We start from the raw sequence: 14406 nt of genomic DNA, 5'->3' as shown, positions 1-14406 counted from the left end.
CTGCAGATGTTTTCTCGCTAGTGAAGCAATCAGTTCGTACACTTACAAAGTCCGCCACGTAAATAGCAAATGTGCGACGCAACTGACTCTGGGAGATAGGAGATGAGACTCTGGTTTAATGCACATTAGGGTTTAGTGTTGATGTAGGTGTAATAGACATTAATGAAACACAGCAAGTTACTGTGAGGTTGGGTTTATGTTTGGGGAAGGTGTAGAAGTTAATAAGTAAAACCCTGTTACACCTTGTATCGGAGAGCAAATTGTAGTTTCTTTCGCACTTAAAATTGGATTTGGACATGCCCTTAATGCTTTTGCGCCGTGCGCTTTAGACTTTGCGCTTAGATCGTTAAAATAGAGCCCAAAGAGTTTCAAATGCGAAAAGAAAATGCCTCATTTATTTATTTTTTTTAAAGAATTCAAAATTAGTTCAGAGTTAGTAGTTAGTAGTTCAGTTTAAAGTTCAGTTTTGTATTTTAATTTAAAAAGTAATATAATTGCATTATAATTGTGTAATGTTGTTAATTTTTTAATGTTCATTTTGTTTTTTCTCATAATAATTTTCTTCAACTTTTGTCTTTTTTGTCGGTGATGTTTCCTGTAATTGTGACATTTTGTATCATTATTACATCATAATCATTATTGGGTCTTAATTAAGACTAATTGCATTAATTTTATCAAACAATTTTTATAATTCTTTCATAATAACAACAGTACTCAGTAAACCATGCTTTGTAGTTTCTAAGAGAAATTTCACAAAATAATTTCGAGAGGAACATGTAATATGATTGATCTCGGCTGGTCTCTCATCTGTAATCATTAGTAGGCCAATGGGATCATTCCAAACTCTCTATAAATAGCCCGACTAGCATCACCCCTTCATCTTTGTTTTTTGAGAAGTCCACCTATCCACCCCATTTCCCCCTTTTTTCCTTTACCAGGAGGAGCTCTCGAGAACTACCTGATCTCATACCTCCTACATGCTCATTGATCAGGCGGGAGCCCTGGCCTCAATTATCTCCGAGCTCAGGGTTCTCTATTGATTGAATTGATTGATTGAATGTCAAACCTGCTATTATTATCAAGTAATATCTAAGTTTGAACTCTTGAAATGTGTTCAATTTTTATCTCATAATTTAGTATAACAATTATTTCATTATTGTTTTGTCACTTAACACTTATTTTGCATTGTAATTTCGAAATTGTGGCTCATAGAATATAAATTATTTTTAAATCTCATAATTATGACTTAGTATCTAATAATTTAGACTTTCTGTATTTTGTAAAATGATCACTGGCATACTATATGTTATTCTGCAGTTGTTCAGTAGACTCTTGATGTGGCGGAGAAAGTAGTTTTTCATTTGTGCGCTGTGGGTAAGTGTGGAATCATTCCTCTAGTGTTAGTCATCCAGTGCCTCTGAGACGAAGCAGGCTTAGTCCCCCCTCATTTAGACCCCTTCCATCTCCTTTTTCTCTCAGTCCCTTTCTCTCCTTTTTAAGAAAATATGCAATCGTCGCCAAGAAACATGGAAAAAACACAAACCCATCACTGTTTCATAAGCAGAGCCTGATTATTCTGCAGAAGTCAAGCCGAAATTGTTTTCCTCAGCCTTGAGTTCCTTCACAGGTGCTTGACAGCAGTTTTTCCAGAGAAATATTTCAACTGATCAGATAAGGCCGTCTCAGGAAGCTGTGTTTATCAGTTCATTTAAAATTTCTGGCTAATCTAATATACTTCATTGAAAAATGGGGGTATCAGATTGTATACCATGCATGCTGCCCATTATAAACACTATTCAAGATTACAGTAGTGAACATTTGAATTGCCTCAGACAAACTCAGAAGACAAGAATGAGTACAATAGAGCAACTTTGATGAAAGGTTTTGATCCTCTTCAGATGTTGTCTACTGTATAGTTAGAAGTGCTTCCTAATTTTTTGTCGAAATCTGAATGAATGGATTAATTTTGGCACAAACACGCGCACATGCACACACACACAAACAGGATTTGAAAAGGTTAAGTGGTCTTGAAATGATCACACATGTGCTGTTCGCAGTCAAACAATGATCACATTGGAAATAAATGAGGAACTAATTTAATTTAGTGTAAAATTAGATTCTGCACCCAATCAAAACATTACGAAAAGCTCTTTTTTTTTTTTTGAGATATCAACCTCAAATTTAAAACAGCTGCTTTGTTAAATTTTGCTTAGAGTTAAAGGGATAGTTCACCCAAAAAGTGAAAATCTGCTCACTATTTGTTTATTTAGATTCTGTGCTACTGTTTAAGGGATTCTGCACACTAAATAAGATATTTTGAAGAAAGCTGAAGACCTGACTTTCACAACATGTTTTTCTTCAAAATTTCATCCTAACTGTTCAACAGTAGAAAGTCAAACAGTAAATGATGACATGATTTCAGTTTTGGGTGAACGTTATATATGTTTTCCGATAGATAATTCCATATTCCTTTGGAAATAGTGTTGTTGAGCATTTTTTGTTACAAAAGTAATATTTATTTAACTTCTATTTTCTATGTCATAATAACTCTTAGAGAGATCTACAGTAGTTTGGTAATGAATATGTATATAGAAAGGTTGATGTGTTTGGGCTTGGTGGTATAGATCTGCTATGCTGCTGCTGCTGCTTTTATTAAGGGCCAAGAACAAATACTGACACTTCCTTCTGCCAGTATATTCACAGACATTTTGTCTGACAATGTACGTAATACACTGTTGTTGCAAACATAATATATATGAAATCCCCATAGCAGATCTACACAGGTGGAGCTGGGGTGGAGGAGGGATCTTATTATATTCTACAGACTGCGCAATGCTGAGGTATTTAAACGTTGAGGAGAAATCTCATTGGCTCCTTAGGCGACAGCAACGAATCACCTTCACCATGAAGATGATGATGTGGTTGGAAGCACTTTTTTTGCCCAGTTTAGCTATTGACCTTATTCTACAGTGTGGAACTATTATACGATTATTTAAGATCTTCTGATTTAGATGCCTGTGGGAGAAATTACTAGAAATAATTAACGCCAGAAAACGATCAAACTACTTGCTCTACAAACAAGTGTGTTCATGACTATACATAAAAAGTAGAATAATAATAAATAAAATGTCAGTTTGCAACATCAAGCAGGAAAATTGGCTGTTTTTAATGTCTAAAAATCAAGACTGGAAGTCTTGAGCCAAAAAGATTCCAATGGCTGCACCCACTCAACGTGAAGAAAAAGGTCAGTAAAGTGTCTGCTTTAAAAGGAGTCTAAGGGCGTACTCACACTATGTACAGTTGCCTTGAACCGGGCCGAAGCATGCTCGCCCCCCCTCCCATCTCCCCCGATGGCCCGCACTCATATTGCATTCATGCCTGAGCATGCTTACGTCATCGATGATGCAATGTTCAGTAAATAGCGATTTCACTCAGCACAGTGGAGATTTCTTTAGTCATATCTTTTTAGCTGTTTGGGATGCGGTGACATGCAGTCAAATATTTCGCCGTACAGACCAGCCACTTTTGATGCTCATAAACAATCATAAAGTCCTCGTGCTGCAGGAATTAGGAGGTTTGCTAAAGGTGCAGCTGTCATGCAGTGAGGGGTTTGCGCCTTTAATAATCTACAGTGTGCGTTGATTGAACAGAAAGAATGATTAATAAATCTATATGAAACAGTTTCTTAAAAGTCACGTCTCATCTTCAGTTTCGGGCTCAGGCACGGTTTGCACTCACACTACAAGCGTACCGCGCCAAAGCCCAAGTGAACCGCGCTCTGGCACACCTCTTCCAACAGGGTCAGGGCCGGCCAAGTGAACCGTGCCTGAGCCCGATTCAGAGCACCCTCACTTCTCAAACGAGCCAGGGAACGGGCCTGAGCACAGTTCGGATAGCATAGTGTGAGTGCGCTCTAAGGCCCAGTCCCTATTCTACCTCTTAGCCCTTCCCCAGGTTGGTGTGTCCCAAAACAGAGATTTTTTTAGGACCACATTCGAAACCAAATGGTAAGAAAATTTCCCAGAATACAACATCTACAACGCCAGCATGGCTGCACCTAGAAGGAGATGCACAAATTAGTATTTTTTTGTTGTTATTACAAATTTTTACAACAAACAAGCACATGTTTTAATATATTCAAAACTGTGTACGTGTTTACAGCCATGCTTAAAATAAAGTGCAAAATTTAGCCGTCTACAAGCCATAATTATAACTTCTGTACAGCAGTCCCACAACATCATTTTACATAATTTCACTCGAATATGCTGTTTTACATGTTTTACACAACGGATGCCCTTCCAGCTGCAACCCATCTCTGAGAAACATCCATACACACTCATTCACACACATACACTACGGACAATTTAGCCTACCCAATTTACCTGTACCGCATGTCTTTGGACTTGCGGTGAAAACTGGAGCACCCAGAAGAAACCCATGTATACATGGGGACAGCATGCAAACTCCAGACAGAAACACCAACTGACCCAGCCGAGGCTCAAACCAGCGACCTTCTTGTTGTGAGGTGATAGCACTACCTACTGCACCACTGCGTCCCCATTTTTATATGGATATGGAAATTTTTAAAAAAACAACTGCAAGAAAAATTTCGCCATGTGAACATGGCCTTAGACTTACAGTTTAATAACAGGTCATAAATAATTTTTAACAATTTCTTAAATATCCTAATATCTGGACATACACATTAAATTCAAAGAGCAGAGATGATACGTGTTATGTAAATACTTGTCATCTGCTATTCTGAGTAGAGATCTGCACATGTACTTGTACTTGTAAGGTTGAAAGGTCAGTGGTGTATACATATTTTGACTGTGTTTGCACTTGATATACAGTACATGTATGCATACATTGGAAGTTGGAACACGCCGCACACGAAGTGTTTAAAAGTGAAAGGGTAGCAAAAAAAGAAGATAAAATCCAGCTGGAAGTTGCTGTCATTCTTGTGTGTGTGTGTGTGTGTGTGTGTGTGTGTGTGTGTGTGTGTGTGTGTGTGTGTGTGTGTGTGTAAGAGAGAGGAATTGCATGCACATCTGTGAGTTTATGAGTGTGACCATGAAAATATGTGTGTTTTAAGGGTGTGTGTATGTATGCAGTCAAGTGTGTTACTGTTTGCGCCTCTGATTTGTTAACAAATAGCAGACCTACAAAGTTAGAATGGCCATCCAATCCTCCTTTGCACTTTGACATCGGTTTCACATTTATTGTCCTTAAATGCCTAATAAAACAGCTACAATTGAATTGATTTTAATGCTGCTGTTTTTTCCACACTAAACAGAGAATTAAATATATGAGGCATTTAGGATATTCACACTGCATTTGGGACTTTTTGAAAAAAAAAATGTAATGTATACTTTTTCACTTTAGTAATCAACCAATAGGGGTTTTACAGGTTATTTTATATATTGTTAATATTGCACTTTTGGAATATAACCAGTAACATCAATATCTAATAAATCCATGCTTGTATATTCTTGATGCTTACTACTCAGGGTTTGGGTATTGGAGTATAAATAAATTTAATGCGTACTCACCAAATGACAAAAACATTATTGCCAAAATAAAATAGATCTATAAAGAAGACTTTTAACACGGAATTAAATAAAGTAAATAAAATGCACAAAAAAAACACTATTCAAAGATGATTCCTTGGATTTACTTTTTTTAAGGTACGTGGTTGTAAACCATTTATTTGAGCTGAATTTAAACACAAATTAATTGAACATTACTAAATTTTATTTGTTTAAATTCAACGCATATACAGTTGAAGTCAGAATTATTAGCCCCCTTCAAATTTTTTTTTCTCCTTTTTTAAATATTTACCAAATCATTTTTAACAGAGCAAGGAATTTTTCACAGTATGTCTGATAATAATAATAATAATATTTTCTTCTGGAAAAAGTCTTGTTTGTTTTATTTTGGCTAAAATAAAAGCAGTTTTTAATTTTTTAAACACCATTTTTGGGACAAAATTATTAGCCCCTTTAAGCTACAGTATATTTTTTCTCGATAATCTACAGAACAAACCATCGTTATACAATAACTTGCCGAATTACCCTATCCTGCCTAGTTCACCTTATTAACCTAGTTAAGCCTTTAACTGTCACTTTAAGCTGTATAGAAGTGTCTTGAAAATTATCTAGTCAAATATTATTTACTGCCATCATGGCAAAGATAAAATCCATTATTAGAAATAAGTTATTAAGACTTCCGGTTATGTCGCCTTTGGTATAGACGTGAGTGCGATCAGCTCCCTTTAACTTTTTATTTCATCTTTACAAACCTCGTTGGTTTAGAACTTTTTGGCAACCTACATTTATTTACTTTTCTCTCTTAGAGTACGTAGTATTAAATTTTCACTTAACATGTCGAAAGGAAAGGGCAAACAGGTGGAAAAAGACCGTGAAGCGCCGTCCTCGCCTAGCTCTGGTGTCACGCTAGCCGAAATTAGCGCCCTGCACGAGGAGCTCAGAGCCTCTCTGGCCGCGGATTTTAAAGCCTCTTTTGAAAGCTTGGACAGTAAGTTGGAGAATATTAACTCCACAGTCGCGGCTCACGACCAGCGCATCAGTTGCCTTGAATCGGGACTCGCGGAGGTGACCCAGCACCTTGAACACCTGGAGACCGCGTGCGCCGGCCTCACTAAAGAAAATGAGTGGCTGCGGTCTAAAATGTCAGACCTAGAGGGGCGCAGCCGGCGGCAGAATATTCGCATCGTGGGGCTCCCCGAGTCAATCGAGGGACCGCGACCAACTAACTTTTTCTCCGAAATGCTTGCTGAGGTATTTGGCGATCAGATTTTGGCGTCACCGCCTGAACTGGACAGAGCGCACCGAATTCCCGCTCCCAAACCTGCCCCAGGTCAGAGACCGCGCCCTGTGGTTTTGCGGTTTCACCGTTACCAGGTGAAGGATTTGGTGGTTCGCGAGTCCCGTAAAAAAGGAATTTTGACCTTTCGTAATCACAAGATTCGGATATTTGAAGATTACAGCCCAGATGTCCTAAAGCTGCGCAGTGAATTCAAAGATGCCATGGCGGAGCTATACAAGCGCGGACTCAGACCTGCTCTTCTCTTTCCAGCTAAACTACGCATCACTCTACCAAACGGTGAGAAACTATGGCTGCTGACAGCTAACGAAGCCAACAACTACATTCGGAACTTAGACGTATAGTGGTTCACCTCTATGCTTTGGACGATGACATGACGTGACATAAACCCATCTCTTGTCATAAACAGCTTGGCGCTTTTTTTTTCCCCTTTTTTCCGTAACACTCATGCCACTTCAAGGAGTTACTACTGGGTGACTAACGTTATTCGATGTACTCTCACAGAAGTTTGTTCGTCGAGATGCAATGTGAATTTTTTTTTTCTCTTTTTTTGACAATTCTATTATTGCTTTTTGATGAAAATGGTGACTCGTTCTTTTCACCTTTAATATTTTTCATGGACGATGATATATCATCGTGTTCGGGGATAAAGACTTGTTGAACTGTATACAATGTTTGATACCAACATACGATTACGTCATAGTTCAAAATATGTTTAATTAATCTATTTTTAAGTCAGTTATTCATACGGTTGTATGTAGTAGTGGTACAAATACAACTATGAGGTTGTGTGGTAAAATATGGGGAGGGATTGTATAAAGGAAGAAGGAAGCTTGCAACAGTGTTGGTTGGAGATATGTTTGATGTAGATGTTCTTGCCTACATCACTTGTTGGAGTTGTGTGTGTGGGTTAGGAGGGTGGGGGCGGGTTGGTGTTTGTAGTTGTGTGTTTCTTTTTTTTTTTTTTTTTTTTTTTTTCTTTCCCTTTTCTGTTCTTTTTCTTCTTATGTTTTTTTTTTTTTTTTTTTTTTTTTTTTTTTTTTTTTTTTTTTTTTTTGCGGGGACCAGAGAAAATTTGTGACAACAAAATGTGTCTCCTGTGTTCAGTGGGACACCTACTGGTGTACTTACATTCTCCAGCTGGAATGTCAAAGGGCTTAACTCACCTATAAAACGTAACAAAGTTCTCAACCACTTGAAGCAGTTAAACACTAAAATAGCTTTTATCCAAGAAACTCATCTTACAAGTGCTGATCACTTAAAAATTAAAAAGGACTGGGTAGGTCAGCTGTATCATTCCTCGTTTTCCAGTAAGTCACGAGGAGTGGCTATACTTATACATAGATTAATTCCATTTTCTGTATCTAAAGTAATTTCTGATCCAAATGGACGTTTTATCATTATTACTGGCCACATTAATGGTATTCATCTGGTATTAGCAAATATATATGGACCAAATTGGGACAATGAAGTTTTTTTCAAGAATCTTTTATTTTCCCTTCCTGATTTAAACACTAGCCAACTTATTTTAGGAGGAGATCTTAACTGCTGCCTGAATCCTACTCTAGATTGTTCTTCATCAAAACCCAGAGCTATTTCAAAATCAGCAAAAACTATTGAATCGTTTATGGAACAATATGCAGTTTCTGATGCCTGGCGTTTTCTAAACCCTAACGCAAAACAGTTTTCTTTTTTTTCACCTGTCCACCAAAGCTTTTCTCGGATTGATTATTTTCTCCTTGATAATAAATTAATTCCATGTATCAAGAATTGCTCCTATAGTCCTATTGTGATATCTGATCATGCTGTGCTTACATTGGATCTATCATTTCCCTGTGGGACAACTCCTAGGTCTTTCTGGCGCCTAAATACTCTATTACTTAATGACCCAGATTTTGTGCAAATTATCAACGATCGGATTGACCTTTTTATTTCTACAAATGTCACCCCTAGCATTTCAGCTAGTATTTTATGGGAAGCTTGTAAAGCCTTTCTGAGGGGAGAAATCATATCTTATTCAGCACATCAGAGAAAAAGGGCATCTGAACAGAAGTCCTCTTTAATTAAATATCTAGCGAAGCTTCAGTCCAAAATGGAAACCTCACCAACTCCAGATTTGTCTAAAGAAATACTTACAGCAAAAACTGAATTTGACCTGCTGACAACGAATGAGGCCACTGAAGCTCTTCATAAAAGCCGTTATAATTACTATGAATTTGGCGATAAACCTAGTAAACTACTAGCACACCAGCTACGCCAGTCCTCTGCTCTAAACCATATAACTCAAATTTCAACTTCTTCTGGACCCACAACTGACCCACTTCTCATTAACAACCAATTTAGAAATTTCTACAGCTCCTTGTACACCTCAGAAAGCCTGAACGAAGAATCACACCTTGATAGTTTTTTTCATAATCTTGATATTCCCCTTATAGATCCTGACTTGGCCTTAAAATTGGATGATCCCATCACTCTCGATGAAGTTAAGACAACACTGAGCCTTTTGCAAAGTGGAAAGAGCCCAGGTCCTGATGGTTTTCCAGCTGAATTTTTTAGAACATTTTCAGAGAAATTATCACCTCTTATGCTGAACATGTTTAATGAATCTTTTAAATCTGGTATACTTCCACAAACTTTACGTCAAGCCTCCATCTCCTTAATTCTTAAAAAAGATAAGGACCCCCTTCAGTGTAATAATTATCGTCCTATTTCTCTACTGTGTGCAGATGTAAAAGTACTTGCTAAGATACTAGCATGTCGCTTGGAACCACTACTACCAGCTATAATCTCCCCAGATCAGACTGGTTTCATTAAAAATAGGCAGTCTTTTCACAACATCAGACGTCTCTTAAATATTCTTTACACTAGCCCACATAAAAAGACTCCAGAGTTAATTATATCCATGGACGCTGAAAAGGCTTTCGACAGAGTTGAGTGGGATTTTTTATTTTACACTCTTAAAAAATTTGGAGTGGGTGATTATTTTATATCTTGGATAAAGCTTTTGTATACTTCCCCTTTAGCCTGCGTACGCACAAATAATTACTACTCAAAATACTTCCCTCTTGGGAGAGGAACAAGGCAAGGATGCCCACTCTCCCCTCTTCTGTTCGCTCTGGCTATCGAACCTTTGGCCATTGCAATTAGAGTCAGTTCAATGTTGGGCATCACTAGGGGGGGAGTTGACCATAAATTATCCTTGTATGCAGACGACCTTTTGCTGTTCATTGCTGACCCGGCCAGCTCTATCCCAGTGGTGCTTGCATTGCTAACAGAATTCGGCAAAATTTCAGGCTACAAATTAAATCTGACTAAAAGTGAAGCAATGCCTATTAATAATGCTGCCTCTGAATACCCTTTATCCTCCTTGCCATTTAAGGCCACTTTACACAGCTTCAAATACTTGGGTGTACAGGTGACAAAAAAATTTGAAGAGCTGTTCGACCAAAATTTTTCTCCATTGCTTAGTCGTCTCACACATGATTTTCGCCGCTGGTCTCTTCTCCCATTATCAATGGCAGGCAGAATCAGCTGCGTAAAGATGAATGTACTCCCTAAATTCTTATACCTTTTTCAGTGTATTCCAATTTTTATCCCAAAATCTTTTTTCGCTACATTAGATAGTTCTATCTCTCAATTTTTGTGGAATGGTAAGACCCCGAAGATTCGAAAGGACATTCTACAGAAACCTAAGGGCTTGGGTGGGATGGCCCTCCCTAATTTTTTGTCTTATTATTGGGCTGCGAACATACGATCCTTATTATATTGGAAAAATAAAAAAAATCTAGACGGTCCCCCAGCATGGTTAAATATTGAGAACGCCTCATGTAGATCTTCGGACTTAAAAGCTCTCCTCTGCTTTCCCATCACGCTATCTCCACTTAAATACACTGATAATATAATTGTGAAAAACAGTCTTAAAATTTGGATTCAGTTTTTACGTAACTTTGGCTTTCAATCTACCCCTTTAACCGCCCCAATACATCTAAACCCATTGTTTTCTCCATCTATATTGGATGGAGCATATGCCTCTTGGAAGAATCAAGGGATACTCTCAGTAGCAGATCTTTATATCGAAGGTGTTTTTGCCTCATTTGACCAACTGAATGCATTGTATAACATTCCGAGAAATCATTTTTTTAGATATTTACAAGTACGTGACTATGTTCATAAACATTTCCCTGGTTTTCCCAATGTCCCTCAACTATCGAAGATCGACAATATTTTATGTCTTGAAGCAAGCAGTAAAGGCCTAATCTCTAAACTAATCAGTATTTTTGCAAATTTACAGTCTTTTCCAGGTGACAGTCTCCGCACCAGCTGGTCTGCGGACCTTAATATTGAAATAGATCAAGATACATGGGAGGCAGTTCTGGACAGGGTTCATTCTTCATCTATATGCGCACGTCACTGCCTCATTCAGTGTAAAGTGGTTCACAAAGTACACTGGTCGAAATGTAGGCTCGCACGGATCGACCCAACTATTGATCCAGAATGTGATAGGTGTCATTTGGGTTTAGGTACTTTAACCCATATGTTTTGGACATGCCCAGCTCTTTCCTCATTTTGGGGCTCAGTATTTCAGTCTCTTTCAGCCATTACTTCTATAGATATAACACCATCACCCATTATTGGCCTGTTTGGCGTGATGCCGGATAATTATGCATTACCCACTTACCTTTTAAACTTCGTGGCCTTTCTTACTTTGCTTGCTAGGCGTGTCATTTTATTATACTGGAAGAACCCTCAGCCACCCTCGCATGTACGGTGGCTGAAAGATGTTTTGTATTTTGTAAAACTAGAGAAGATTAGATATTCCCTTCAAAGACCTAACAGAACATTTGCCAAAATTTGGGATGCCCTTTCTTTATATGTTAAAACTCTCCAGCTGGATCTAGACTGATCACCTCAACTTTTGATCACAATAGTACATCAGTTTGTAATCTTTCATCACTCGAAATGTAACATTTGAGATTACTGTATAAATGTAGACATCTGCCTCGCATTAATTGTTTATTTCATTTTATTATTATCTTCTTTTTTATTTTAATTTATTTATTCACTTTTTTTTATCAATATGTTATTTGTATTTATATTTATACATTTTTTTCTATTATTATTTATGTGAGGGTTGTTTGATATGTTTGTAAAATGGAAAAATGTTAAATAAATCATAAAAAAAAAAAAAAAAAAAAAAAAAGAAATAAGTTATTAAAACTATTATGTTTAGAAATGTGCTGAAAAAATCTGCTCTCTATTTAACAGAAATTGGGGAAAAAATAAACAAGCGGTCTAATAATTCAGGGGGGCTAATAATTTTGACTTCAACTGTAAATAGTTTGCTACAATTTTGCAGAAATTATTTTTTTCAGTGTGATACACTGTTAAAAAATTAGCTTATTAACAGATCGATGTGTGTTTTCTTTTTGTATGGGGCGTTGATCTCTGTTCTGACAATGGTTGATGTTGAAAAAATCAACAAAATGACATTTATTCACATTTTTAGTAGCTTAAAACACATTGTCTGTAGATTATAATACAGAAAACTGTAATGAGCAGACAGTATTTTATGTTATTTTACAGGTTTATACAGGTTTAATAGAATTATTTAATATTGTTTCTTACCACTGAAATAAAATTTCACATCTTAATCATGTGGTCATGGACCCATAATGCAGTAGAAATCCTAAATAATCTCAACATTTAACAGATATTTTACTTGCACTATTTTAACTCATCAGTTTAACAAAGGGAATGTTTCAGACATTTTTAACAGTTTGGGGAAACATCTTTAATAAATCTACTGTTATTTTACCATACTTTATATTTAAACCAAACCAGACAATATACAGAATCTCTGGAGACCTAAAAATGGCTGTCCACCAACATTCACCATCCATGACAGAGCTGAAGAGGATCTACAAGGAGGAATGACTGAGGATCCCCAAATCCAGGTGTGAAAAACTTGATGCATCTTTCCCAAAAAGACTCATGTCTGTACCAGATCAAAAGGGTGCTTCTACTAAATACTGAGCAAAGGGTCTGAATGCTTATGTGATATTTCAGTTGTTCTGCAAAAATGTCAACAATTCTGTGTTTTTCTGTCAATATGGGGGGTTGTTTGTATTGCTGGCAGCCTGTGTTGCCAGATTTTTTTTCATCCCAAAAACTGTCCAAGACCCGCCAAAACGCACAAAAAACACCCAAAATATTAGATTCTTGCTTTATTTTAATTGATTTAATTTAGAAATTAACCTAGTTACTTCAACTGTCATAATAAATTTTTAACCATACAGCAACCAACAACAGCAGTCACCGAACCACAACATAAGATCACGTTTTGATACAACTCTCCTTCACCTCCTCTTGCGTGTGAGCCCGCACGGTTTGCGCTATGCACTGATCACTACTAACTCAATGGAATAAGAGCACACAGTAATGTTTTGTTGAATACTGTAAGTTGCATATAAAAGTTACGCTTCAAAACCACCCGAATTTTGTCAACCCGCCAATGCCATTTTGTACCCGCACAATCACATTCAAAACAGCCCAATTGGGCGTAAAACCGTCCAATCTGGCAACAATGCTTGCAGCTAGCTCTCTACAAATCTCACATGGTCGCCCACTGAAGCTAAGCAGAGCTGAGCCTGTTCAGAACCTGACTGGGAGACCACATGGGAAAGCTAGATTGCTGCCATAAGGGGAGTTACTCAAACCAGCAGTAGGCGATCAAACTGCCGTCTGTGTTGGTCCTAACACCCCAGTATATTGATCGGGACTCTATACTGCTCAGTAAGTAGTTTACAGTTTTTCTTAGTTGTTTACACACAATTACTTGTACTACAGACACAATTTCTACAACATGTAACTGATACACCAACCCCCTGAACCAATTCTGCTAAACTACAAGCACAATTCCTGCTTTACACTCAAATTGCAGGTTTACAACACACTTTTTTTCAAAACACTACACACAATTCTCTGCATTTTGCACAATTTTCATGCAGAAAATATTTTGTTTTCACAAGGAACACACTGTCATTCCCAATTGTAAAGTCAGTTGCCCTACTTTGCATACTACAGTTTTTCTTGTTTGCTTTGACCTGGTTAAAGAAACTAGGTTCCACTTCATTTTCATTTTCACTATCCCAGCAGAGCAAAAGACCGTTCTTGCAAATGTGTAAACTCTTTCTCATTGGGTTGACACATTTTCCCCACCATTTTTCAAAACAGCTAACACGGATGTCATTCACGCAGTCCAAACTCCATTGTTTTAGTTATGGTAACCGAACAGAAACCATATATTCCTAACTATTAGAAACTACCAACATCAATATGAATTCAGTGAAGCACCGGTTTGACACTACTTCACACAAATCTTCAAAAAGCCATCAGTCTGCAAACCTTATAAAACGGTGGAAGGTCTGTGTTGTTCTGTGACAGCATGGATGGAGGAGGTCAATAGTGGCTATGTCTTATACTCCCAATAGATTTGACTGTACATTGGTTTACATGTGTTTTCTCTAATATTTACAGTATTTTATTCCTTTTGTCTGTTTT

Source organism: Danio rerio, chromosome 11, assembly GCF_049306965.1.
Source record: "Danio rerio strain Tuebingen ecotype United States chromosome 11, GRCz12tu, whole genome shotgun sequence".
In the NCBI taxonomy this organism is placed as follows: Eukaryota; Metazoa; Chordata; class Actinopteri; order Cypriniformes; family Danionidae; genus Danio; species Danio rerio.
This window is presented reverse-complemented; position numbering follows the sequence as displayed.